We start from the raw sequence: 27,369 nt of genomic DNA on the forward strand, positions 1-27,369 counted from the left end.
CATATTTGGTATCACCGCGTGCATAAATGTCCGAACTATTAAAATAAAATGTTAATGATCCCGTACGGTTAACGGCGTGAACGAAAAAAAAAAGTCCAAAATTCCTACTTTTTTAATACATTTTATTTAAAAAAAAATTATAAAAAATGTATTAAAAGTTTTTTAAATGCAAATGTGGTATCAAAAAAAGTACAGATCATGGCACAAAAAATTAGCCCCCATACCGCCGCTTATACGGAAAAATAAAAAAGTTATAGGTCATCAAAATAAAGGGATTATAAACGTACTAATTTGGTTAAAAAGTTTGTGATTTTTTTTAAGCGCAACAATAATATAAAAGTATGTAATAATGGGTATCATTTTAATCGTATTGACCCTCAGAATAAAGAACACACGTCATTTTTACCATAAATTGTACGGCGTGAAAACGAAACCTTCCAAAATTAGCAAAATTGCGTTTTTCGTTTTAATTTCCCCACAAAAATAGTGTTTTTTGGTTGCGCCATACATTTTATGATATAATGAGTTATGTCATTACAAAGGACAACTGGTCGCGCAAAAAACAAGCCCTCATACTAGTCTGTGGATGAAAATATAAAAGAGTTATGATTTTTAGAAGGCGAGGAGGAAAAAATGAAAACGTAAAAATTTAATTGTCCTTAAGACCAAAATGGGCTGAGTCCTTAAGGGGTTAAAGGTTAGCTCCCACCATCCTCTTTTTTTTTTTCTGTCCCTGCCTATTGCCCATCTATCCCTAACCCCCTCCCTGCCTTTATTTTTTTTTTTTTTATTATCTTCAAAATGGCATTTTGTCTGCCTGGTAGTGTGCTCACTACCAGGCAGACTTCCCTAGCAGGCACCACGTTACTGATGCCTGCTGGGGGCCGACTTCCGCCCTTAGTTCTCCTGACAGGGTGCCTCCAGCTGTTTCACCACTACAACTCCCAGCATGCCCTGTCAGCAAATAGATGTCAGGGCATGCTGGGAGTTGTAGTGGTGAAACAACTGGAGGCACTCTGTGTTGGAAGACACCCAGCCGTCGACCAATATCACCCCCCCCCCCCCTCACCTGTGCCGGAGCATGAGCGGGGGTCCATAGCAAGCAACAAGCGTGTACCCGGCTTCCTGTCATGCTCCTACACTCTGTAAACTGTCTCTATGTTTCTGGAGGATTGAAAGTCCTCCAGAACCATAGACAGAGTTACCAGAGTGTAGGAGCATGACAGGAAGCCGGGCATACACTTGTTGCTCCATATAACGCGCTCCCCCCGGCAATGACAGCACACAGCTGCAAGGAGCAGTGAGGAGGCGGCGTATCTCCACTGGAGCCGGGGCTGTAAGGAGAGGTAAGAGCCATGTGCCTCCCTGCTGCAGGGAGAATATGAAGCAGGGAGGCGGCCAGTGTGAGAGTGCAGGGAGCCAATGTGCAGCCCTGGATTTCACTGTGCTCGCTCTCGCCTGTTTGATTGACAGGCGGGAGGGAGCACCGCAGTGACTGGAATTTCGACTCATTTGCCAGGCTCAAATGAGACGAAATTCTGTAGTGACATCACTGCCGAATGCATTCGGCCACTAGGAGGGCGACCCCTAGTGGCCGAATTTAAAAGTGATTTTAAACTGGTTTAAAATCACTTTTTTTAATTAAACTATATTAGAGATATGTTGTAGTACTTAAGTACTACAACATATCAATTTTTTTATTTCATGACAGTGCCCATTTAAGGGGTTAAGGGGTTAATATGCACCAGACACTTTGTATAACACCAATGATGCACTTTACTGGAATATAATGCCTTGATACAACACTTTATGTACACATGATATATTGTTTGCACATGTATGATTTTATAATATTAAAATGTATTTGTAATTGATGCACCTTGGTACTTAATGAATACCCCTATATAATGCGTGAGATTCACTGATTGTACTATGCTTGAGAAAGACCAGGTGAGCTGTGAGACACTTTTAATCGTGTGCTGTGGGGATCTTCTTTTTGCTGCTTCAAGTCTGAATTCCTAACCTGGATTCATATGTCTGCATGCACCACATGTGACTATTTGCATCATATGGGTTGTGCTGGAATTTTTCTTTGTTTTATCTATCTATCTATCTATCTATCTATCTATCTATCTATCTATCTGATCAAGAGTTTAGTTTTAGTGGCTCTGTTTTAAATGGATAAGGCAACCTTATTTAACTGTATAGTCTAGGATTTTTAATAATCCCATTATATCCTACTATTCCCATATGCTGTGTCTAGAAATGGCAGTCACCTGATCAGCACTGACTGTGTTAGACAGATGGAGTCATATCTCCATTGGGTTTACAGTCTGCTATTCTTACACTATCTATTTTATCTTGTTTAATGTTAGTAGAATACGCCTGAAACCTGGGGAAGCTAATATTATCCATGTCCCATGGATAATGCAAATCACACTACAAAGCCTAGCACTTATTCTGAATCATATTATGCATGATAGATATACCAATGGAAGTGTAATGAGATTCCAGGGAAAGGCAATTCGGATATATAATGTACATTGGGAAAAAAAAAAAGTCAGCAAAAGATTAAAAGGAAATATCTTAGTCTAGATTCACATTAAAAAATGGCTGTACTCTTGTGGTATATGTCAGAAAGATATACCTTGGCTAGGTGTATCCTTGGCAGGGTTACTAGTAACCCTGTTTAGTCTTTTTCTGTACATGTCCTGTAAAATTAAACTATACGTTTGGAAAAATACTGAATGTAATCACTAGTAGATTGTTAGGTCCATTATAGTGAATTCGGATCAAGACGGACATGGTGTGGTATACACCAGCATGCCTTTCTGCCAGTATACCAATGTATACCATAGATATACAGGCCCAGATTTATCAAACTGTGTGAGAGAAAAAGTGAAGGGATTTTTCTACCGCAACCAATCACAGCTCAGCTAGAGAGCTCTGGTAAAGTGAAAGCTGAAATAAAAAGGATTTGTGCAGCTCACAATGAGGTAAAAATGGGCAATCACCTATACCCAAGGTGAGTGAAGTATTTTTAAATGTGCGTAGAAAAGAAGCCCAAACCTCAAGGAGAGTAGAATAGCAAAAATGTCTTTGGAACTATATAACACTAAGACTGTGCTTCAAATAAACATATTTTTATTATTAACCCCTTAACCCCTTAAGGACTCAGGGTTTTTCCGTTTTTGCACTTTCGTTTTTTCCTCCTTACCTTTTAAAAATCGTAACCCTTTCAATTTTCCACCAAAAAATCCATATTATGGCTTATTTTTTGCGTCGCCAATTCTACTTTGCAGTGACATTAGTCATTTTACCCAAAAATGCACGGCGAAACGGAAAAAAAATCATTGTGCGACAAAATAAAAAATAAAAAACGCCATTTTGTAACTTTTGGGGGCTTCTGTTTCTACGCAGTGCATATTTCGGTAAAAATTACACCTTATCATTATTCTGTAGGTCCATACGGTTAAAATGATATCCTACTTATATAGGTTTGATTTTGTCGCACTTCTGGAAAAAATCCTAACTACATGCAGGAAAATTTATACGTTTAAAAATGTCATCTTCTGACCCCTATAACTTTTTTATTTCTCCATGTACAGGGCGGTAGGAGGACTCATTTTTTGCGCCGTGATCTGAAGTTTTTATCGGTATGATTTTTGTTTTGATCGGACTTTTTGATCACTTTTTATTCATTTTTTTAATGGTATAAAAAGTGACCAAAATACGCTTTTTTGGACTTTGGATTTTTTTTGCGCGTACGCCATTGACCGTGCGGTTTAATTAATGATATATTTTTATAGTTCGGAAATTTATGCACGCGGCGATACCACATATGTTTTTTTTCTTTTTTTTTTACACTGTTTTTTTTTATGGGAAAAGGGGGTGATTCAAACTTTTATTAGGGAAGGGGTTAAATGACCTTTATTAACACTTTTTTTTTTACATTTTTTTTGCAGTGTTATAGGTCTCATAAGGACCTATAACACTGCACACACTGATCTCCTATGCTGATCACTGGCGTGTATTAACACGCCTGTGATCAGCATTATCGGCGCTTGACTGCTCCTGCCTGGATCTCAGGCACGGAGCAGTCATTCGTCGATCGGACACCGAGGAGGCAGGTAAGGGCCCTCCCGGTGTCCGATCAGCTGTTCGGGACGCCGCGATTTCACTGCTGCGGTCCCGAACAGGCCGACTGAGCAGCCGGGATACTTTCAGTTTCACTTTAGAAGCGGCGGTCAGCTTTGACCGCCGCTTCTAAAGGGTTAATACCGCACATCGCCGCGATCAGCGATGTGTGGTATTAGCCGCTGGTCCCGGCCGTTGATAAGCACCGGGACCGAAGCGATATGATGCAGGATCGCGGCGCGATCCCACTTCATATCGCGGGAGCCAGCGCAGGACGTAAATATACGTCCTGCGTCGTTAAGGGGTTAAAGGGGTACTCCGGTGCTTACACATCTTATCCTCTATCCAAAGGATAGGGGATAAGATGCCTGATCGCGGGAGTCCCGCAGCTGGGGACGCCCGCGATCATGCACGCGGCACCCCGTTAGTAATCAGTCCCCGGAGCGTGTTCGCTCCAGGTCTGATTAAGGTCGACCGCAGGGTCGGTGGCGTGTGATGTCACGCCCCCGCCCCCGCGTGATGTCATGCTCCGCCCCTCAATGCAAGCCTACGGGAGGGGGCGTGATAGCTATCACGACCACCTCCCGTAGGCTTGCATTGAGGGGCGGAGCGCGACATCACACGGGGGCGGGGCATGACGTCACACGCCGCTGACCCTGCGGTCGACCTTAATCAGACCCGGAGCGAACACGCTCCGGGTACTAATTACTAATGGAGTGCCGCGTGCATGATCGCGGACATCCCCAGCTGCTGTACTCCCGCGATCAGGCATCTTATCCCCTATCCTTTGGATAGGGGATAAGATGTGTAAGCACCGGAGAGCCCCTTTAAGGACCACGGGCGTATGGGTACGCCCTTGCTCGCTGGTACTTAAGGACCAAGGGAGTACCTGAACGCCCGTGGGAATTTCGGTCCCCGCCGTGCGCCGTGCATGGACTGGACCATGTGACTGCTGATATCTATTAGCAGGTACCCCATGCAAATGCCCAGGGGGGTCCTGAGACCTCCCATGTCGGCAATCACCGCAAATCATCGGTGACTTCACACTGGCGATTTGCGTCGATTTGGGGTCATACGGGTCTCCGGTGACCCGAAAATTAAGGGTGATCGGGGTTGTCCAAGACACCCCTGATCCCCTTGAAGGGATAGGAGTGAGGTGGCAGGGGTGCCACCCCTCCTATCCCTGCTAATGGTCGTTCAGAAGCGACGACTAATGGCAGATCGGGGGCAGGGGGGGTTAACATTCGGTTCCCCAGCTCCGCCCACCCACTGTGCTTTGGACAGAACGGGGGGACTGACGGTGACCAGTGCCAAAGGTCCACTTACCCATCAGCGGTGGCAAGCGGCAAGCGGCGATGACGTGCGGCTGGCTCCCTGCTGCAGACTATGGAAGCCGGTGAGTTGCCTAGCAACACCTGTGAATCTCAAAAAGGAAACAGGTTTCTGACTATAGCTAAAGACAATTATCTGTCCCAAATGGTGCAGGGCGGCGCCCTACTAGACTTAATATTAACCAACAGACCTGACAGAATAACTAATGTGCAAGTAGAAGGACACCTAGGAAATAGGGATCATAATATAATACATTATAACTTGTTCTTCAATAAGGGAATCTCTTGAGGGGCCACAAAAACAATGAACTTTAGGAACGCAAAGTTTGACCAACTCAGAGAAACCCTTAACAATATGGAATGGGATAATGTCCTCAAAAACAAGAATACTGACACTAAATGGGAGACTTTTAAAAATATCTTAAACTCTCACTGTAAGATGTAAGATAAGATGAAAACCAATATGGATGAATAAAACCGTTAAGGGGGCAATAAATGACAAAAATAAAGCATTTAAACTACTAAAAGAGGACGGCAGTGAGGAAGCATTAACCCCTTGAGGACGCAGGGTTTACCGTTTTTGCATTTTCATTTTTTCCTCATCACCTTCTAAAAATCATAACTCTTTCAATTTTGCACATAAAATTCCATATGATGGCTTATTTTTTGCGCCACCAATTCTACTTTGCAGTTACATTAGTAATTTTACCCAAAAATCCATGGCGAAATGGAAAAAAAATGTATTGTGCGACAAAATTGAAGATTTTTTTTTATTTTGAAAATTTTGGGGGCTTCCGTTTCTACGAAGTGCATTTTTCGGTAAAAATAATACCTTATCTTTATTCTGTAGGTCCATACGGTTAAAATGATACCCTACTTATATAGGTTGGATATTGTCGTACATCGGAAAAAAATCATAACTTCATGCATGAAAATTTATATGTTAAAAACTCTCATCTTCTAACCCCTATAACTTTTTTTATTTTTCCGCGTACGGGCCGGTATGAGGGCTAATTCTTTGCGTCGTGTTCTGAAGTTTTTAATCTGTACCATTTTTGTATTGATCGGACTTTTTGATCGCTTTTTATTAATTTTTTCACGATATAAAAAGTGACCAAAAATACACTATTTTGGAATTTTTTTGCGCGCACGCTATTGACCGTGCGATTTAATTAACAATATATTTTTATAGTTCGGACATTTTCGCACGCGGCGATACCACATATGTTTATTTTTATTTACAGTTTTTTTTTGGTTTTTTTTATGGGCAAAGGGGGGTGATTCAAACTTTTATTAGGGAAGGGGTTAAAATTACCTTTAACTTTTTTTTTTCACTTATTTTTATTTTTGCAGTGCTATACCTCCCATAGGGAGCTATAGCACTGCACACACTGATCTCCTATGCTGATCCCTGCAAAGCCATAGCTTTGCACGGATCAGTCAGATAGGGGCTTGATTGCTCAAGCCTGTAGCTCAGGCTTGGAGCAATCAATCGACGATCGGACACCGCGGAGTCAGGTAAGGAGACCTCCGCCTGCATTCCAGCTAATCGGAATCGCGATGTCCCGATCATCCCGACTGACTGCGGAAAGCGTTTACTTTCGTTTTTAGATGCGGCGGTCAACTTTGATCGCCACCTCTGAATCGTTAACAGCGCACTGTTAGCCCAGGGTCCCGGCTATCCCGGCGTGATGCGGGGTCACGGCGTGACCCCGTTTTAAACACCGGGCGTAGGGCGTACATGTACGCCCTACGTCCTTAAGGAGTTAAAAAGCTATAGAGAAAAATGTTAAATATGTAAAAAACAGATACAAGTCGCAAAAATAGAGACAGAAAGACTCATTGCCAAAGAGAGTAAAACTAACCCCAAAATGTTCTTTAACTATGTAAATAGCAAAAAGGTCAAAAATGAAAATGTAGGCCCTTTAAAAAACGATAGAAGAAGAAAGAAATTAGGAAAAAGCAAACATATTAAAACAAATTCTTCTCCACTGTATTCACTGAAAAATGAAATGCCAGGTGAAATACAGTGTGATAAGGTAAACTCCCCAGTACAGGTCACCTGTCTAAACCAGGAAGAAGTACAGTGCCACCTACAAAAAATCTAAATAGACAAATCACCAGGTCCAGATGGCATTCACCCCTGTGTCCTAAAGGTATTAAGTAATGTAATAGACAGACCCCTATTTTTAATATTCAGGAACTCTATAGTAACAGGTTCCCCAGGACTGGCACATGGCAAATGTGGTGCCAATATTTAAAAAGGGGACAAAAGGTGACCCAGGGAATTATAGACCAGTTAGTTTAACCTCTGTTGTATGTAAATTGTTTGAGATGCTATTTTGGAATATCTTGATAAAAATAAATGTATAACTCCATATCAGCATGGCTTTATGAGGGATTGGTCCTGTCAAACTAACCTGATCAGCTTTTATGAGGAGGTAAGCTCCAGACTGGACCAGGGGGAATTGCTGGATGTCGTATATCTGGATTTTTCCAAAGCATTTGATATGGTGACACATAAACGGTTGGTGCATAAAATGAGAAAGATTGGGCTGGGGGACAATGTGTGTAAGTGGGTAAGTAACTGGCTCAGTGATAGGAAATAGAGGGTGGTTATTAATGGTACTTATTCTGATTGGGTCACTGTTACTAGTGGGGTACCACAGGGGTCAGTCTTGGGTCCTGTCCTATTTAATATATTCATTAATGACCTTGTAGAGGGGTTCAATAGTAAAGTAGCAATCTTTGCAGATGATACTAAACTCTGTAAAGCGGTAAACACAATAGAGGACAGTACACTGTTACAAATGGATCTGGATAGGTTGGAGGTTTGGGCTGGGAAGTGGCAGATGAGGTTCAACACTGATAAATGTAAGGTAATGCACATGGGGAGGAAAAATCCAGGCTGGGATTATGTATTAAATGGGACCACACTTGGGACAACTGACGTGCAAAAGGACTTGGGAGTCTTAGTTAATAGTTTATTTAGCTGTAGTGAACAGTGTCGGGCAGCTGCTGCCAAGGCAAATAAAATCATGGGGTGCATCAATAGGGGCATAGATGCCCACGACAAGGAAATAATTCTACCGCTGTACAAATCACTAGTCAGACCACACATAGAATACTGTGTACAGTACTGGGCACCAGTGTACAAGAAAGATATAGTGAAGCTGGAGAGGGTTCAAAGATGGGAAACCAGAGTAATACGGGGAATGGGAGGACTACAGTACCCAGAAAGATTATCAGAATTAGGGTTATTTAGTTTAGAAAAAAGAAGGCTTAGGGGAGACCTAATAACTATGTATAAATATATCAGGGGACCATACAGAGATCTCTCCCATGATCTATTTATACCCAGGACTGTTTCTATAACAAGGGGGCATCCTCTACATTTAGAGGAAAGTAGGTTTCTATACCAGCACAGACGGGGGTTCTTTACTGTAAGAGCAGTGAGACTGTGGAATTCTCTCCCGGAGGAGGTGGTTGGGGTGAACTCTGTAAAAGAATTTACTTCCCCGTCAACAGCCCAGGAACAAGAGAGCGAGACATGGCCACCGCGCCCTTATATGGGCAGGGGCCCTTTTGGATTGGTCCATGGTCAGCTGTCACTCACCGTTACATAGCCTGATGGGTGAACACCTGACTTCCTCCAAAGGTCCTATACACAGAAACCATAGAGTCTTTGGAACGCATCACGTGACCCGCAGGTCCTGCGACACTAACTAGGTAAGTACACTTACTATACAAATATATACACATTAAATTTAAATAATTTTAATTACAAAATGGGGTAACAAGGGGCTAGCTAAGGATGAGGACCCCACCTACACCTAGGGACTCTGACTTTGGGGACCTCTCCACAAGGCAATGGATGCAATCCGGTGCCGGGACACCACAATATATTCGCTAAATTCGCATATTCGTAATATTCGTGTTTTATTTTTGCATATGTGAACATTCGCATGTGCATAATTAGCATAAGGGAAAATTTGCATATTAAAAAAAAATTAGCATATGCGAGAAATTTGCATACACAAAATTTTCATATGCTAATTTTCGCAAATGCGAAAATTTGTACACCAGTCTCACACAGTAGTGTTAGAGTCTTCTTTACACCACACAAGCTGGAAGCAGAGAGGGATGATCACTGTGATGTGAACTGTGAAAAAAAAATATGAATATTCGTACTTGTGAATAAATAGTGCTATATTCGCGAATATTCGCAAATTCGCGATTATTCGCGATTTCGCGAATAAAATTTGCATTGCGAATATTTGCGAGCAACACTAGGTCTGGAAACCTCTAGGTCCTAACCTTAAAAAAATGAAAAAGCTTTTTCTGGGTTTGGGGTTATGAAGGTAATGTTCTTTATGTTGGAAATTGTTACACGCTTCTTAGAATTAAAATGAGTGCCTGCTAAACTTAAAAGTTATTTCATATTTGGGGATACAGACCTATATATACTATCCTAAAAGTTTATGATGTATTACTAGTGCTTTTATGGAACAGATTTTGCACTCAGGGAAAAAACAAAAAAGTAATGTTTCCTACTATACAGCAGTCAACTGATAGAGAAGGGTTTGTCTGGTTGACACAATCCCTTTCACTTAAAGGGGTACTCCACTGGCCAGTGTTCAGAACATTTAGTTTCGAACGCTGCGTGCACGCTGTGGGCGTCGGCCTCCCTTGTGATGTCAGGCCATGCCCCCTCAATGCAAGTCTATGGGAGGGGGCATGGCAGACGTTTATATTCACATGAAAACCCAAGCATGCCACATCAGCTAAATCAAGTGAGCACAAGGCATACACAAGAACCTTTACATTATTCTCTAATTACTATATATGTAAAAGAAACATTTCCCAGAGTGCTTCTTTAATAAAGTCATATGCAGCTTTCTCCTCAGGAATGTGGTAGGTAAGAAATGTTTCTTTCCTGTAGACATTCATTTCCCCAACATTTACACAGAGGCTTAGTATATTTAAAATTGTGGTTTCCCTGCTTCTCACATTCTGCCAGAACTAAGACAAAAGCTATTGTGTTACCTGGAAAAACACTATTAACCGGGACTATAAATGGTCTTCTCTACACAACTAGATGAGAATCTTGTACTATTGCCACATCATGAGATTTTACTCCTAGAATAGCTGAGAAATAAATAATTGTGCCTGTTGTCTCAATGCTGTTCTATAGCGCATTCATTCGTTTTTTGGGGAATGAAATCCTATTTACAAGCTTTGAGACATAACAAAGTCATGCGGCTGGGTATTTTCTATTGTGCTGCTCTGACCTTCATTTATTTTACAAGCTTTTTTCATTAAATTGAAGGTTTCGCAGTGTTTGAGGAGTTTATGTTATCGATTGCCTGTGCTTAACTGCATATTGTGCATAAGGAGGAGTCCATCGGTCAGTGACGGTAGGAAAGGGTCCTCGCATTAAACACATTTTTACTTGCAGAAAGGAAAAGACATGTTCACCTTAATTGTAAAAAAAAAAAGGATTTACAGTTCAAGAGCTTCCAATAAACAGCATGTGAGTGAATCCATGACTAAGGGATAGTCTAGCTGCTGCTGACCATACACCACCCCTCTTACCCTCAACCCCAATAATACACTGAAACATGTTGGTTTATAAATAACAGCCACAGCAGACAAACTTTTATAAAAAATTAACAAATTTTACATAATAAATAACCGTATGAAGATCATACATAAACATAGCAGGTATTACCTATCATCATGAGCAACAACAGTAAGGGAAAAAACCTGAAGGCACCTTGCACACTCTCCACATCTTCAATCCACCTATAAGGGGCCTCCTACTTTATCCCTGGCCATAGGTCACCGGACCCAGGGGCACCCTTTTCCGAGTCCCTACCCCTCCCTGGGGTCCCATGCCCGCAAGGTAATCACCAAGCTGGGTACCCTCACCCAGCCAACCAATCATTGTGTCCAGCATAGATATCCAGGTGTGCCTCCAAGCCTTCTACCTACTCTCACTGCCGTGACAAAACAAAAAACGATCTCCAGGGCGGGCGGGCACGTCCTCCTATGGCTCTTTCCCGCAGACTTGTCGCCCCCCCCTTTCTCAGTGCCCCTTCCTTATAAACCCCCTTTGTTACTCCTCCCCTTTCCCTCGTCAACAAACCTCCCTTAACCTCTTAGTCACTGCACAGACACCCTTGTCATGTGCCCCTCCCATCCAATACTTTCCTTTCCAGGACTTACTTGACTAAGAGATAGTCTTGCTGCTGCTGACCATATACCACCCCACTTACCCTCAACCCCAATAATATACTGAAACATGTTGGTGTATAACGGCCACAGCAGACCAACTTTTACTAAAATTAACCAATTTAACATAATAAATAACCGTATGAACATCATACAGAAACATAGCAGGTATTACCTATCATCATGAGACAACAACAGCAGGGGGAAAAACCTGAGGGCACCTCCCACACTCTCCAAGTCCTCAATCCACCTGTAAGGGGCCTCCTACTTTACCCCTGGCTGTAGGTCACCGGACCCTGGTAGCCCATAACCGAAGCATATCTAACTTAACATCTCTCATTACACCCCTTGAACGGCAAACACCAAGATCCAAAAACACACCGTCCCAAGCATGGCTCCCAGCCGCTCAAAGACAGGGGAAAGGACACTCTCCTACGTGAGTCCCGACACACTGCCCCTTTCCGAAATCCCCACAAAGCTTGCCTGACCAAAAATGATTTAATAACGTCCCCCAACCCCCGAAACTTAAACCAGAAAGCGATGGCTGCCATCCGACGGCCAATACCCGAGGGTGACACGCCCTCAACAAATGCCTGCCCCACATAATACAACGTCATCTCCCAATCCCACCCTTCTTGAACTCCTGTCAACTGTCCCAGCAAAGCCTCCCAATCCGCCCACCAGCGACTATAAGCCGCCCAAGTAGCCACACTCACGGACTGCTGAACCAAACCCATTGCCAAGGTAACACCAGCTGCCACATCCACTCCGGACAAGGAAGACCTCGATCCTCTGCCTCTGGAGCCAATTCTCAAAACCTGTCCAACTGGAAATGTGAAAAATCATCAGAAATGGAATTCTGGACCCCCGGCACATGCTGCGGTTCAAACTGGGCAATCAGTTCCAACCCCTTCAACATTAACCTATGTAACAAATGAACCACTGGAGGAGAACTCACCGTCTGCACATTGATGGCCTGCACCACCCTCAAATTGTCGAAGGAAGGATTGTCCGGCACCAGGTATGCTCTAAAAGATTGCTTTTATTCATGCCATAGCAAGGAAACAGACATCACAGGACTGTGGTAATCTGACGCGTTTCGCTCTCTCTTGAGCTTAAACGTAGACTAAATTCAACAGACCAACATGCAAATTTAAAATAGAGACTCGATGGTCACATGATAAAATACCTGACATAGGTAGTAATTATAAAAACCCGGCATGGATATCATCTGTTAGTATTACAGAATGGGTTGGATCCTACCATTAGTGAGTTATTCGCTGTGTGTATATCCTATGAGTGTGAATATACTCCAAACATTAAGTGCAAAAATCGACAAGTATGCACAAAATAGGTTGCGGTATGTTGGTATCGTGCATGTGTAGGTCAATAGTAGAATGGGATAATTTATCTCATTGACTAAATGGCTCAAAAAACTACATACATGGATATATATGTTAAAATTACATGCATTAGATGGATTACGGCATGTTAATATCACACATGCACGGGTAAATAATGCAAAAGGATAAGCAACCTCTTTATATGTGTAATTCTGTAACCTACGTGCATGTATACATATACTAAAAGATGATATTTATGCCATGAATTACTAGATGTACATAAATAAATTGAAACACTGCACCATTTGCTCTGTTTTGGTTTACATATATATCCATTACGTATTAATACCATAATTTTCAGTAACCGCACTCTAATAGGTATCAAAACACACTAGGCGGAATCACCCTCCCAACTCTCGCACCAAGAGAAATTATTGGTCTACCAAAAATATATAAATTGATAAAACATAATAAGGGGCTGCGGCGCTCAGGGCATCTGGGGAGGCATATAACGCTAGACTATATTCTTATGTACAAGTCATGATTAAATCTAAGCGTTTGTTCATTCCCCGCGGGTATCTGGTATCTGTAACGCCTAGCGCTCCGGGTCCCCGCTCCTCCCCGGAGCGCTCACGGCGTCTTTCTCCCTGCAGCTCCCCGGTCGGTCCCGCTGACCGGGAGCGCTGCACTGTCATGGCCGTTGGGGATGCGATTCGCACAGCGGGACGCGCCCGCTCGCGAATCGCATCCCAGGTCACTTACCCGTTCCCGTCCCCTGCTGTCATGTGCTGGCGCGCGCGGCTCCGCTCTCTAGGGCGCGCACGCGCCAGCTCCCTGAGACTTAAAGGGCCAGTGCACCAATGATTGGTGCCTGGCCCAATTTGCTTAATTGGCTTCCACCTGGCCCCTGACTATATCTAACCTCCTCCCATGCACTCCCTTGCCGGATCTTGTTGCCCTTGTGCCTAGTGAAAGCGTATTGTGTGTCTAAAGCCTGTGTACCAGAACTTCTGCTATCCACCCTGACTACGAACCTTGCCGCCTGCCCCCGACCTTCTGCTACGTCCGACCTTGCTTCTGTCTACTCCCTTGTACCTCGCCTATCATCAGCAGTCAGAGAGGTGACCCGTTGCTAGTGGATACGACCTGGTCACTACCGCCGCAGCAAGACCATCCCGCTTTGCGGCGGGCTCTGGTGAAAACCAGTAGTGACTTAGAACCGGTCCACTAGCGCGGTCCTCGCCAATCCCTCTCTGGCACAGAGGATCCACTACCTGCCAGCCGGCATCGTGACAGTAGATCCGGCCATGGATCCCGCTGACGTCCCTCTGCCTTATATCTCTGATATCACCACGGTGGTCGCCCAGCAATCCCGACAGATCGCCCATCTAACCCACCAGCTGTCGGAAGTATTCACCATTGTGCAGCAACTTCAGTCGCAACTTCAGCAGCAATCATCTCCTCCGCCAGCTCCTGCACCCCTTCCGCAGCGAGTGGCCACTCCTAGCCTCCGCCTGTCCTTGCCGGACAAATTTAATGGGGACTCTAAGTTTTGCCGTGGCTTCCTTTCGCAATGTTCTCTGCACTTGGAGATGATGTCGGACCAGTTTCCTACTGAAAGGTCTAAGGTGGCTTTCGTAGTCAGCCTTCTGTCTGGAAAAGCTCTGTCATGGGCCACACCGCTCTGGGACCGCAATGACCCCGTCACTGCCTCTGTACACTCCTTCTTCTCGGAAATTCGAAGTGTCTTTGAGGAACCTGCCCGAGCCTCTTCTGCTGAGACTGCCCTGCTGAACCTGGTCCAGGGTAATTCTTCCGTTGGCGAGTACGCCATACAATTCCGTACTCTTGCTTCTGAACTTTCCTGGAATAATGAGGCCCTCTGCGCGACCTTTAAAAAAGGCCTATCCAGCAACATTAAAGATGTTCTGGCCGCACGAGAAACTCCTGCTAATCTACATGAACTCATTCATCTAGCCACTCGCATTGACATGCGTTTTTCTGAGAGACATCAAGAGCTCCGCCAGGAAAAAGACTTAGATCTCTGGACACCTCTCCCACAGTCTCCACTGCAATCTGCGCTTAGGCCTCCCGCCGAGGAAGCCATGCAAGTGGATCGGTCTCGCCTGACCCTGGAAGAGAGGAATCGCCGTAAGGAAGAGAATCTTTGTCTGTACTGTGCCAGTACCGAACATTTTTTGGTGGATTGCCCTATCCGTCCTCCACGTCTGGGAAACGCACGCTCGCACCCAGCTCTCGTGGGTGTGGCGTCTCTGGATGCTAAGTCGGCTTCTCCACGTCTCACGGTGCCTGTACGGATTTCTACTTCAGCCAGCTCTTCCCTCTCAGCCGTGGCCTGCCTGGACTCTGGTGCTTCTGGGAATTTTATTCGGGAGTCCTTGGTGAATAAATTCCGCATTCCGGTGACCCGTCTTGTCAAGCCACTCCACATTTCCGCGGTCAACGGAGCCAGGTTGGATTGCACCGTGCGTTACCGCACGGAGCCCCTCCTAATGTGCATCGGACCTCATCACGAGAAAATTGAATTTTTTGTCCTTCCCAATTGCACTTCCGAAGTTCTCCTTGGACTACCCTGGCTTCTACACCATTCCCCAACCCTGGACTGGTCCACTGGGGGGATCAAGAGTTGGGGTCCCTCTTGTTCCAAGGACTGCCTTAAACCAGTTCCCAGTACTCCCTGCCGTGACCCTGTGGTTCCTCCTGTATCCGGTCCCCCTAAAGTCGTTAGGGACTCTGCCTGCCACAGAAAATGCCTCTCCCCCCCTCCCAGTCCCTTCAGGCAAGCCTCTGTGTCCCCTCATGGCTCCCGTCCTTGTGTCTCCCTGCCCCGTGCCAAGCTTCACCCTCTGCCCTCCCTCCCCATTCCTACTCCTGCTGTACTGCCTGCCATTGAGGAAACCATCCATTCCTTCCCGGTGTCCTCATCCCAGGGGAGGCAGTCACCGGACAAAAAAAAGGGGAGACCTAAGGGGGGGGGTACTGTAACGCCTAGCGCTCCGGGTCCCCGCTCCTCCCCGGAGCGCTCACGGCGTCTTTCTCCCTGCAGCTCCCCGGTCGGTCCCGCTGACCGGGAGCGCTGCACTGTCATGGCCGTTGGGGATGCGATTCGCACAGCGGGACGCGCCCGCTCGCGAATCGCATCCCAGGTCACTTACCCGTTCCCGTCCCCTGCTGTCATGTGCTGGCGCGCGCGGCTCCGCTCTCTAGGGCGCGCGCGCGCCAGCTCCCTGAGACTTAAAGGGCCAGTGCACCAATGATTGGTGCCTGGCCCAATTTGCTTAATTGGCTTCCACCTGGCCCCTGACTATATCTAACCTCCTCCCATGCACTCCCTTGCCGGATCTTGTTGCCCTTGTGCCTAGTGAAAGCGTATTGTGTGTCTAAAGCCTGTGTACCAGAACTTCTGCTATCCACCCTGACTACGAACCTTGCCGCCTGCCCCCGACCTTCTGCTACGTCCGACCTTGCTTCTGTCTACTCCCTTGTACCTCGCCTATCATCAGCAGTCAGAGAGGTGACCCGTTGCTAGTGGATACGACCTGGTCACTACCGCCGCAGCAAGACCATCCCGCTTTGCGGCGGGCTCTGGTGAAAACCAGTAGTGACTTAGAACCGGTCCACTAGCGCGGTCCTCGCCAATCCCTCTCTGGCACAGAGGATCCACTACCTGCCAGCCGGCATCGTGACAGTATCCAAAAGAAATATCCAATATGTCTCTCTATTGAAGAGGCGTTTTCTCGCATCCCCTCCTCTAATACCTATCTTAACCCTTTCTATACCAGACACCCGCAGGGAATCCAACTCCCCCGCGTGCACATCTCGAAAATGGCGTGATAACATGGAAATGCCTACTCCTTCACTCCTACTGTCGGAGATATGCCTCCTGATTCTTGTTTACCCTCAAATTGTCGCAATGGAAGCAAACCCGCCTATTGCCAAGCACTGCCCCCCCAAACCTCCACCGCAACTACTATTGGAAACAACTCTAAGTGCACCAAATTTCTGAGTAGCCCAGCCACCTTCCACTCCTCCGGCCAAGCCCCCACACATCACTGTTCCCGAAAGTACACCCCAAACACGCATCCTCCCGCAGCATCAGTGTAAAGCTCCAAATCAGCACTAGTAACCGGATGCTCAAACACTACCGAACACCCATTGTAGCGGCCCAAAAACTCTTTCCAAATCCTCCCACAACTCAACCGACAAGCACACGAAATGGTGCGGCCGCCGAACCCCCCCCTCCCTCCCAGTAGCAGCCACCAGCCAGCGGCAAAAAACCCTCACCATGGGCATAATGCGACAAGCAAAGTTAAGACGGCCCAATTATGACTGGACCTCCTGTAGCCTCAGCTTGCGCTCCTTGCATGCCCGTTCTACCTCTCCCCTAAGAGCCTCCAGCTTGTCGGTAGGCAGACGATCCTCCATGGCCAAAGTATCAATGACGATCCCAAAAACTGAACTGTCAACACCGGCCCCTCCGTCTTGTCTTGTCTGTCTGGCCGCACTACCCATTCCAGAAACGTGCTAAAGTGTTCAAAATAGGCGCAATAAATGGAACACCCCATAGGCAAACAAAGATCAACAAAAAACTGACCTTCACACCAACACCCCAACAACGGAAAACTATCTGGATGCACCACCAACAACCAAAACGCGGCTTCAACAACCGTCTTAGCCAACAGCACCACCCGCCCATACTGCCGCACCCATACCAATGCTTTATCAGACGATGTATATGACATAACGTAACGCCGGATCAATCCCATCATTCACCGACCCCCCTTCAGGCGATGAATAAGGTGATATTTGTTTGGCTCCTTCTTTGGCACAAGGTCCAAAGGGGAAACACACAACCCAGGCAATGGAGGAGAATCAAACGGACCTGTCATCCATCCCAACGCCACTTCCTTAAACAACTTCTCCAACACCAGCCCTGGCTGAGCCATAACGAGGACAAGTTGAGTACTCCCCCTTCAGATGGCTCCACCATAACACTTGGAATTCGAAAACCACAAGAAAACACATCACGCAAGAGGGCAGCCGCCACCCTATTTGGGTACCTGTCTAGGAAAGGTGCCATCCTTTCCACCAAAAGTGGACCCAGTGGGCAAAACTATGCACTCGTGTTTGAAGCAGCACACCACCCCAAACTTACAGGCCCCATCATTAAACTGCCAACACAGTCCCTTTGCTGCTGCCACCGACCGCCCCGCTCCTGAGCGGGAACTGCTGGTGCCCTCACGAAAGGGCTGCTGCCCACCCTGCAGTGCCGCCATGAGCCTCATCCAAAGACTAATGTCTTTGTGATCGCAATGAAAGGCTGGCCGAACCGCCATTCGCTGCCTGAACTGCTCATCATAGTGCAGCCAAGCTGTCACTCTGTACACCCGGTACAACTCCCCCACTGAATCTAAACAACAAAAAGAGACGGGAACAATGTTCCAACACCTTTTCCCCAATCACACTGGTGAGGTTCACAAAAGCCTGGAGCCAATTTGAAAATGTCTGCAGGATCAAGCGTTTGGTATCCTCCAGCTTAACCCAAACAAGATTAAATTTCCCTTTCCAAATTTTTCTCGCACCTCTGCTTTCAAATGACCCCCCAGAGGCCCTTCAAATCACACATAAACCGCACCTTTTGTGGCATCCACCAACCGCATGGCCCCCGAACACTCGGACCCGCACTGGACCCAGCCCCTGCTACAGCCGCCCCCCCCACCTCCAGATCCTACCCGCCCTGCCGCAGGCCCTACCACAAGCAGCCCGCCAGCCGCAAGCGACCCGCTCCCAACAGGCGAACCTACTACAGGCCCAACCCCTGCACCCTGCAAACCCCACACAGGAACCGGGGACCCTCCAACTCCCAGCCCCCCACCCATTAATAGGGCCGGCATCCCTCTACAAAAACAATTGTAAACCCATTAAACTAACCGGATTCCACCCCCGCCCCCCCAAGGAACCAGAAAAGGTGGTAGACTCACCCGGCCTCTCTGGCACTGCCTGACTCTGTCACTCTTGTAGAAACTCCGTCACTCTTGAAGAAACTCCACTGTAAACCTCTGGATCCCGAATCTCCCGAACTGGGTCAGAGGCCTCCCTACCCATATCAGCATCAGCATCTGCAGTAACTGTGGCAGAAGGGCGGATGAACCCTCCCCCCCCTCCCCCGCTGCAGCACCTCCACTTCAGGGACGAGCTCCCCCTTGCTCCTGAGCCCCAGAAGGCCGGTTCTCAGCAGCTCCACCACTTCGGGGCCTGGAACCCCCACCGACTCACTCTTCACTGACTGACGTACTGTGGTGAGCTTGGGGGATGTAGGGTGAACAGGGGTGTTGTAGAGTAATGTTGCAGGCTATAGCATTAACCCTTCTTTGTCGTGATGCCAGGGTGCGGGCATCCTCAATGTATATGTCCTACCGCCACCCATCCCAGGAATAATAGGGAGGAATAAAGCATTGTCCACAGCAGAAGTTGTAGTAAACTAGAAATAACTTTACTGCAGATTTTATGCAGATAATGATAACAAACAGTCTTTTACAAGAGGACTGGGATTTAGGCTTCTCACAATTTGGCTGGGACTTTGTAGTAAAATATGCTTTGATTATGCTGTACGCTGTTCCACTGAATTTAGGGGTATGGTTAGGTTCAGTAGTCACGTAGGATTGGTAAGATTGGAATCGGATTAACTCACGGTTTAGAAAGCGGCTGAAGTGGAAGGCATCAGGCCTAGCTTGTCTTGTAGCTGTGATAACAGATCTGCTCAGTTTGGTAGTCCGGAACTAAGAGAGAGATTATTGTATGAAGCGCCCTTATATACAGAATGGGCAGGATCAAAGCTTATTGGTCCCCAAACCTGTCGGTCCTAAACCAAGGAATTATGGTTACATCACATGACCTAGTCACATGACCCAAAGGTCCTTAAACCTAGCATAACACAATTCACCAGAAATCACGTGACCAAAGGTCCTGTACATCAATTACATTATCATAAATATTACATTTATACATGTCTAAATGGCATTGTGAGGCGACTAGAGGTTAACCCACCAGGAAAGCCATACCAGCATGGAGGAACTCTGACTGTGGGGACTTAAGACAAAGGTACGAGACCAAGTCCAGTACCAGGACACCACAAACCCCCTAACTTAAGATGAGTCGGCCTCGACGATGGTCCCCAAAGACAGAGGGCCGAAATGCTGAGAGTCCATGAACAGTCCTGGGCATAATTATAATGTCCTTTAGTCAGGCTATAGAAAACACACGATGATAAAGAGTCTGCGCATAATGAAATGTCCTTGCAAGCACCAAAATTGCAAGCTCCAAAATTTTCTTTACATTACATTCCTTACATTACTTTGATTACAGGATTGGAAGTACTAGTGAACTCATGAGTAGGGTTGTAGTACCCATGATTTCAAGAACAGGATTCCATGAGCAGGATTGTAGAGGATTATGAATACCCAAACAAGATAGTGTATGACTTTGAATTCACGACCAGGATAATATGAGGCTATGAATTCTTGAACAGGATAACTAGGATAATGATGAATTATTAGTTCAAAACCTGGATTTTCCAAGCAGGATTACTTTAGAATATTTTTAGAAATCCCTTTACTTTACTATCAACATTTACCTTATTATGACTATGCATGAGTTTAAGTGCTGACTAACACTATATTATTTATTTATTATTATTATTTTTTTTACTGACAATTGACTATCACCAAAAGAATGTATAATAAATTGAAGGCTTATTTTATTTATACCTCCTTTGATTACCTGTTTTATACACTGGTTTTGTATTGGCTTGCCTGTGGCTCTCTGACCAATACCTAGCTACTAGGGTCTATTGGCTATACGCTCTTATCCCTAGAACTCTTCCTAGATAACACTTACTGAGAGTTACCTTTCTGCTTACGTGCTTTTACTTGCTTTACTTACTTACTTAGTAGACCTGCTACTACAACACCCACAAGAAAATTATGTACTTGTGTACAGAAATTGGAATCCCTGTAGAATAACCATTTACATAGTCTTAACTTTTTACAATAAATTTTATTTTAGACACAGAAATTTTCAGGTGCATTCACCTGACATTAGTGAAAATTTGCTGCACAACATGAAAATATAATACTCCAGATGTATATACAATAGAACAGACACAACTGTGCTAAGAGTCCATGAAAAGACACGGCTACCATATACGCCGGGCACACACTTACGAATCTCCCAGTACTAGGAGTCTCTCGGCCATGGGCCGGGCAAAAGCTTGATGGTTGCGTTACATAATAGGAACTTTTCGTGGCACCGTCCTGCCAGGCACTTTCTTGAACATGTTGTATCCATAACAGTCTGCGGAAACAAAACACACTAAACCAAGAGAGTTAATAAGGCTCTACTTGAAATCTCTTCGGATGCCCCACCCTCGCCTGATTGAATTTTTACCCCTCTGGGACTCAGAGCGAGGTAAGGACCCCTTTACAGGGTTAATGGTTGTATCCCAGGCAACATTCGTGAGACTGGACTGGGATACGGATGGGTTCACATTAACCATGAAGTTAAAAGCCATTGCTGGGGCCACTGTAACAATGGTTACATCAATTACATTATCATAAAATATATTAAATTTATACATGTCTAAATGGCATTATGAGGCGACTAGGGGTTAACCCATCAGGAAAGCCCTACCAGCATGGAGGAACTCTGACTGTGGGGACTTATGACAAAGGTACGGGACCAAGTCCAGTACTGGGACACCACAGTACCAGGGCTCAGGGGCCGTGCATCCCCCGCCACAGAATCTTCATCCTCCCTGCCCTGTGAGCCAGAGGCGGGGCTAACAGATCCCTCCCCATATGGCAGCATCTCATCCCGCTCCTCAGGCTGCATCTGGCGCTCCCTCCTTGACACCATTACCTGACGCGGCCCGGGTATCACATGCTGGACCAATCTCACTCCGTCCTCCCCGCCGGGATACGGGAACCGCTGCAGCCGCTGTCTGGGTCTGCCGGGCCTGCCCCCCGACAGACGTCATCACCTGGGGACCGGCAGCATCAGCTACAAGCTCCCCACTGCGACAGAGAGCAGGGGAAGCATCCTGCCCCACCCCCTGCTCAGCCTCACCAGCGCGCCGTCACGCCAGCCCCCCGGCAGCAGAGGTCGAGGGGCAGATGTTAGGGCTATGCTGGTAGTGCTTGGATCTCGGGAATGGACTTGGACTCAGGCGGGCCAGCGGACGATAGCGGCGCCAACTCCTTCTGCAACACTGCAGGCACCACTGGGGGGCCACAATGTCCCGCAACTGATCCATTAGCCATCCGGGGCCCCGGCGCAGCACCTCCTCCTGCATCCGTGTCAGAAGATCTTCGATGGACGCCATGAGGGAGCAACTTCACCACAGGTACACGTTCTCCTGTAGCTCTTTACAACAGACTGCCCCCCCTCAGTGCCCCTTCCTCATAAACCCCCCCCCCTTGTTACTCCTAATGCTGAAAAGCCCTGGATTTTCCTCAAAGGCATGCAGAAGCTGATATAGGGCTTAGGTGAGGCTATCGAGTGCTTGGGGATGGCAGGTGGAGACTTACCTTAAGCTTGGGTGGGGATAAAGGGTGCTAGGGGCAGTGGCATTGCTAGGGGGTGTGAACCACACCCATTGTCACCGCCCAAGCAGGGTGACACCATCAAGCAGGAAATAATCATCTCAGCCACTACATCTGCCTCTTTGATGCAGATGCAGAGCAGTAAAATGGTGGAGCTGTGGGAGCTCTTAGGCTTTAGGTATCATCAATTCCCCTGGCTGGCCAGTGCAATGATATGACATCATTGTTCCAGCTCGAAGATCCTGACCTTGCGGCTCATAGGCTACAGAGCTGAAAAGAAGAGCTGCTCCGTACATTGTGGGATATAGAACTAGGTAAGTATTATTGATTTTATTTTTTTCTGTATAGACACAATGGGGCACTATAAGCATTTTGGGGACACAGGGGGCATTAATATTGCATAAGGGTGCACAGGGGGGCATTATATTAATGGATGAGGAGGAATAGGAGGCATTATATTAACCCCTTAAGGACTCAAAACAATCTTCATTTTTGCACTTTCGTTTTTTCCTCCTCATTTTCTAAAAATCATAATGCATAAAATGTTGCGCCTACAGAATCATATAAGGGCCTGTTTCTTGCGTCACCAATTGTACTTTGTAATGACATTACTTATTTAATTACATAATCTGCGGCGAAACAAAAAAAATATTTGTGGGGTGAAATGAAAAAATAAATAAATAAATTTTGCAACTTTTTAGGGCTTCCGTTTCTACGCAGTGCACGTTTCGGTAAAAATGACACATATTTATTCTGGAGGTCCATACGGTTACAGGGATACCAAATTTATGTAGGTTTTATTTATTTTACTACTTAAAAAAAATTATAACTACATGCACCAAAATCAGTATGTTTAAAATCTTCTGACCCCTATAATTTTTTTTTTCTGCGTATGGGGCTATATAAGGGCTTAATTTTTGCGCCATAGTCTGTAGGTTTTATCGGTACAATTTTTGTTTTGATGGGACTTTTTGAACACTTTTTATTAATATTTTTATGGTATATGAAGTCACAAAAAATTCATTATTTTGTATTTTTTTTACATGTTTGCCATCCGTTTAGCTAACCATATATTTTAATAGTTCGGACATTTACGCACGTGGTGGTACCACATATGATTATTTTTTATTATTACATTATTTTACTAAAAAAATAGGAAAAGAAGGTGATTTAAACTTTTATTAGGGGGGCTTATTCACATGTATTCTCTTTTTTTTTTTTTTTTACTACTTTGTACTTTTTTTTAGCCCCCTTAGGAGGCTATACCATGCAATCTTCTGATTGCATACACTGTTCAATGCTATGCCATCTGCATAGCATTGATCAGTGTTACCGGCGCTCTGCTGCTCTAGCCTGCTGCGCACACATGGAGAAGTGGATCGCTGATCGGACGAAGAGGAGGCAGGTGAGGACCTTCCCTTCATCCAGTAAGCTGATCGGGACATAGCGTTTCTGTCACCATGGTCCCCATCAGCTCCGCTGAGCTGTCGGGATAGTTTTACTTACAGTTTAGATACCACTATCAACTTTGATCACGGCATCTAAAGGGTTAATGCCTGGCATCAGCCCCATCGGCAGTGCCCGGCATTGGCATTGGGTCCTCGCTGCCTGTAGCAACCAGGACCCACGGGGTTTAACCCATTCTCCGCTTGTGAGAATGGTTTAAACCCCGTTAGCAGGACACAGGACATACAGATATGCCCTGATTCCTTAAAGGGGTACGCCGCCCCTAGACATCTTATCCCCTATCCAAAGGATAGGGGATAAGATGTCAGATCGCCGCCGTCCCACTGCTGGGGAGCCCGGGGATCCCCGCTGCAGCACCGTGCTATCATTACAGCACAGAGCGAGTTCGCTCTGTGCGTAATGGCGGGCGATACAGGGGACGGAGCAGCGTGACATCATGGCTCCGCCCCTCGTGACATCACAGCCCGTCCCCTTAATCCAAGTCTATGGCAGGGGGCGTGACAACCGCCACGCCCCCTCCCATAGACTTGTATTGAAAGGGGCGGGACGTGATGTCACGAGGGGCGGAGCCATGACGTAACAATGCTCCGGCCCCTGTATTGCCTGTCATTACGTGCAGAGCGAACTCGCTCTGTGCTGTAATGATAGCGAAGTGCCGCAGCGGGGATCCCGGGGATCCCCAGCAGCGGGACCGCGGCGATCTGACGTCTTATCCCCTATCCTTTGGATAGGGGATAAGATGTCTAGGGGCGGCATACCCCTTTAAGGACTCGGGATCAGGGGCGTACCTGTATGCCCTGGGTTCCTAAGGGGTTAAAGGAGATCTCCAGTCTTGAAAAACTTATCCCTTATCCTAAGGATAAGGTATAAGTTTCAGATGATCAATATCAGTCTATGGCTGCCCATGACCATCATTTTTGAAGTATTAGACCTGACGGTTCCCAACTCTTCCTGGAAACCCTGGTGATGATGGATAATGGGGTAATAATAACGGGGCTCGTGTTAGTCATAATGGAAAGATGTCTATGAGATGGCTCTGCTCCTAAGCCATTACTAAAGAAACCACATAAAATAGCTGCCATATTCTTAAGGTAGGAGAAAAAAATGAATAAATAAAAAATGCCAGTTCTTTAATCAAACATAGTCCAACAGAGAGTCTAAAAAGGCACATTGATATGCAGTGAAGGGCAGAAATATCACAAGAATGGCCGATTTGCCATTCAGTAGACTGAAACAGGCTGGCAGTGGCTTAGGATCAGGTAGGTGAGTATTACTCCTTGTTACTACTTTGTTATGCCTGCCTGAACCCAAAACGAAAAAATGTTGTGGAGCCCGAAAACCTCTATTCATTTACATACTTTTCAGTTTGACCAAATGAATAAAAATACTACTATGTGGTATGGCTGCAGGCTGTAAAATAAAATACTGGTAAATTGTAGTTCATAGCTTGCTTGACCACTAGATGTCAGCAAATCTGAAAATAGCAATATTATACCAGCTGTTTTGTGATAAATAATATTGATCTGAAAAATACACAAATATGTAAAGGAACAAAACACTTATCATGGTCATTGTATTATGCATAATTTGCCATGGTAAACTTGAAAGCTAATACTAACCAATATTACACATATTTTTTTTCCTGAAGAAGCATATCACTTTATGATGAAGTATGGTTCGGGCCAAGTGATAGTAAAGGCTTCCTACAGGGTGGTCAGAACAGCAGACAGAGGCTGCTGCTCCGACCATGCTGTATTAAAGCTTTACTCCGTGGTGTACCTTCACTTGGGCAAACCTGGTCTTGCCAGAGGCGCACACTCAAGGGGGACACAAATTGCCAAACAGATCTGTCAACTGTACCAAAGTCCCTGAAGCAGGGATGGAGAGGTGGCCCATCCGGCACAGGTGCTCGCTTGCTATTGAGGAATCCAGGACACTTTTGCGGGTCCCCAGATGAGTGAGTGCCATTTTGCATGCATACAGTTGAAGGCTACCCTTTAGTATAAATGGCAAGACCTGAGCGGGAACTGTGACCTAAGCCCTGATCCAGTGCAGACACAATAATGTCACTTATAGGCGACTGCACTACTCATCTACCTGCTTACCAACCTAGCTACTTGGCTACTTACCTGTCTAGCTGCCAACCTAGCTAGTTAGCTAGCTACCTACCTGGCTACCTACCTAACTGGCTACCTACCGTGCTGGCTACCTACCTACAGAGCTAGCTACCAACCAACTTATTTACCTATTGGGGAGGTAGAGATTGCTCTACCTACCTGAGAATGTATTTACCTATTGGGTAGGGCTACGTACCTCAGACTATTCCAGCCTAGGCGGAGAACTAACTATTACCTCTAACTACTGTGGGACATACCTACTTAATGGGGAAATTACTAGCCTACTGTGGGGAATACACCTACAGTACTTAATAGATGACATACTAAGCTACTTACTCTTACTGTGCTGGTTGTCCTGCAGATGCTGAAGAGAATAGTTTTGGCTGGAAGAAGTTGTTATGGTGGTCTGCACCTGCTGGAGAAGAAAAGGAAGGAGAATGGTGGTGATCAGAGAATATTACTTTTTTTGTGGGGAGTAGGGCATTGCCATGGGGAAGGGGAGGTCAGGAAGGGGGGAGTGCCGATAAAGCACCTCTTCAGGGGCACAAGGGGCTCTAGGTACGTATGTGCCTTTACTGGAAGCTGAAATCCAGCATACCAGGATGAAAAGTTTCGACAAAGAAGAGTCAACACTGTAAATATTGAGATAAACTTCATGTATTTGTCAATAAAATATTATAAACTTCTGAAATGCTTATAATTGTATTTCAGTATACCGTGAAACGTCTGACTAAAAGATCTAAAATAACTCAAGCAGCAATTTAAAAAAAAATGTAAAAAAATTGTGTCAGTCTCAAAACTTTTGGCCACCACTGTGCACAGCTTCAGTCTTGAGAACTTAAGTTCAGAGGAGTTTTTAGAAATTTCAAAAGGGCTATCTTCAATAGACACAAACTGGCTTACGCTCTTTAACCCCTTAAGGACCACAGACATAAATGTACGCCCTGGTGCGGAGGTACTTAGTGCACCAGTACATACATTTACGTCCTGTGTATAATCACGAGCATCAGAGCGGTGTCCGTGTCATACACTTCAGGTCCCGACTGCTTTTCATAGCCAGGGACCCCCCAGTAATGGCTGACATCCACGATTGCACGGATGTCCACCATTAACCCCTCAG

General features: G+C 45.8%; 1 protein-coding gene across 1 annotated transcript in view; it reads right to left on the minus strand.

The window, feature by feature from the left end:
* The window catches only part of TLR3 (toll like receptor 3), a 92,876-nt gene extending 66,210 nt beyond the window's left edge, over positions 1 to 26,666 (minus strand). Inside the window, exon 1 of the mRNA XM_056559502.1 lies at positions 26,586 to 26,666. The gene's annotated coding sequence lies outside the window, so the exon portion shown is untranslated. The remainder of the gene's footprint in view (positions 1 to 26,585) is intronic.
* Positions 26,667 to 27,369: the final 703 nt, after the last annotated feature.

The sequence above is a fragment of the Hyla sarda genome, chromosome 1 (assembly GCF_029499605.1).
Source record: "Hyla sarda isolate aHylSar1 chromosome 1, aHylSar1.hap1, whole genome shotgun sequence".
Taxonomy (NCBI): Eukaryota; Metazoa; Chordata; class Amphibia; order Anura; family Hylidae; genus Hyla; species Hyla sarda.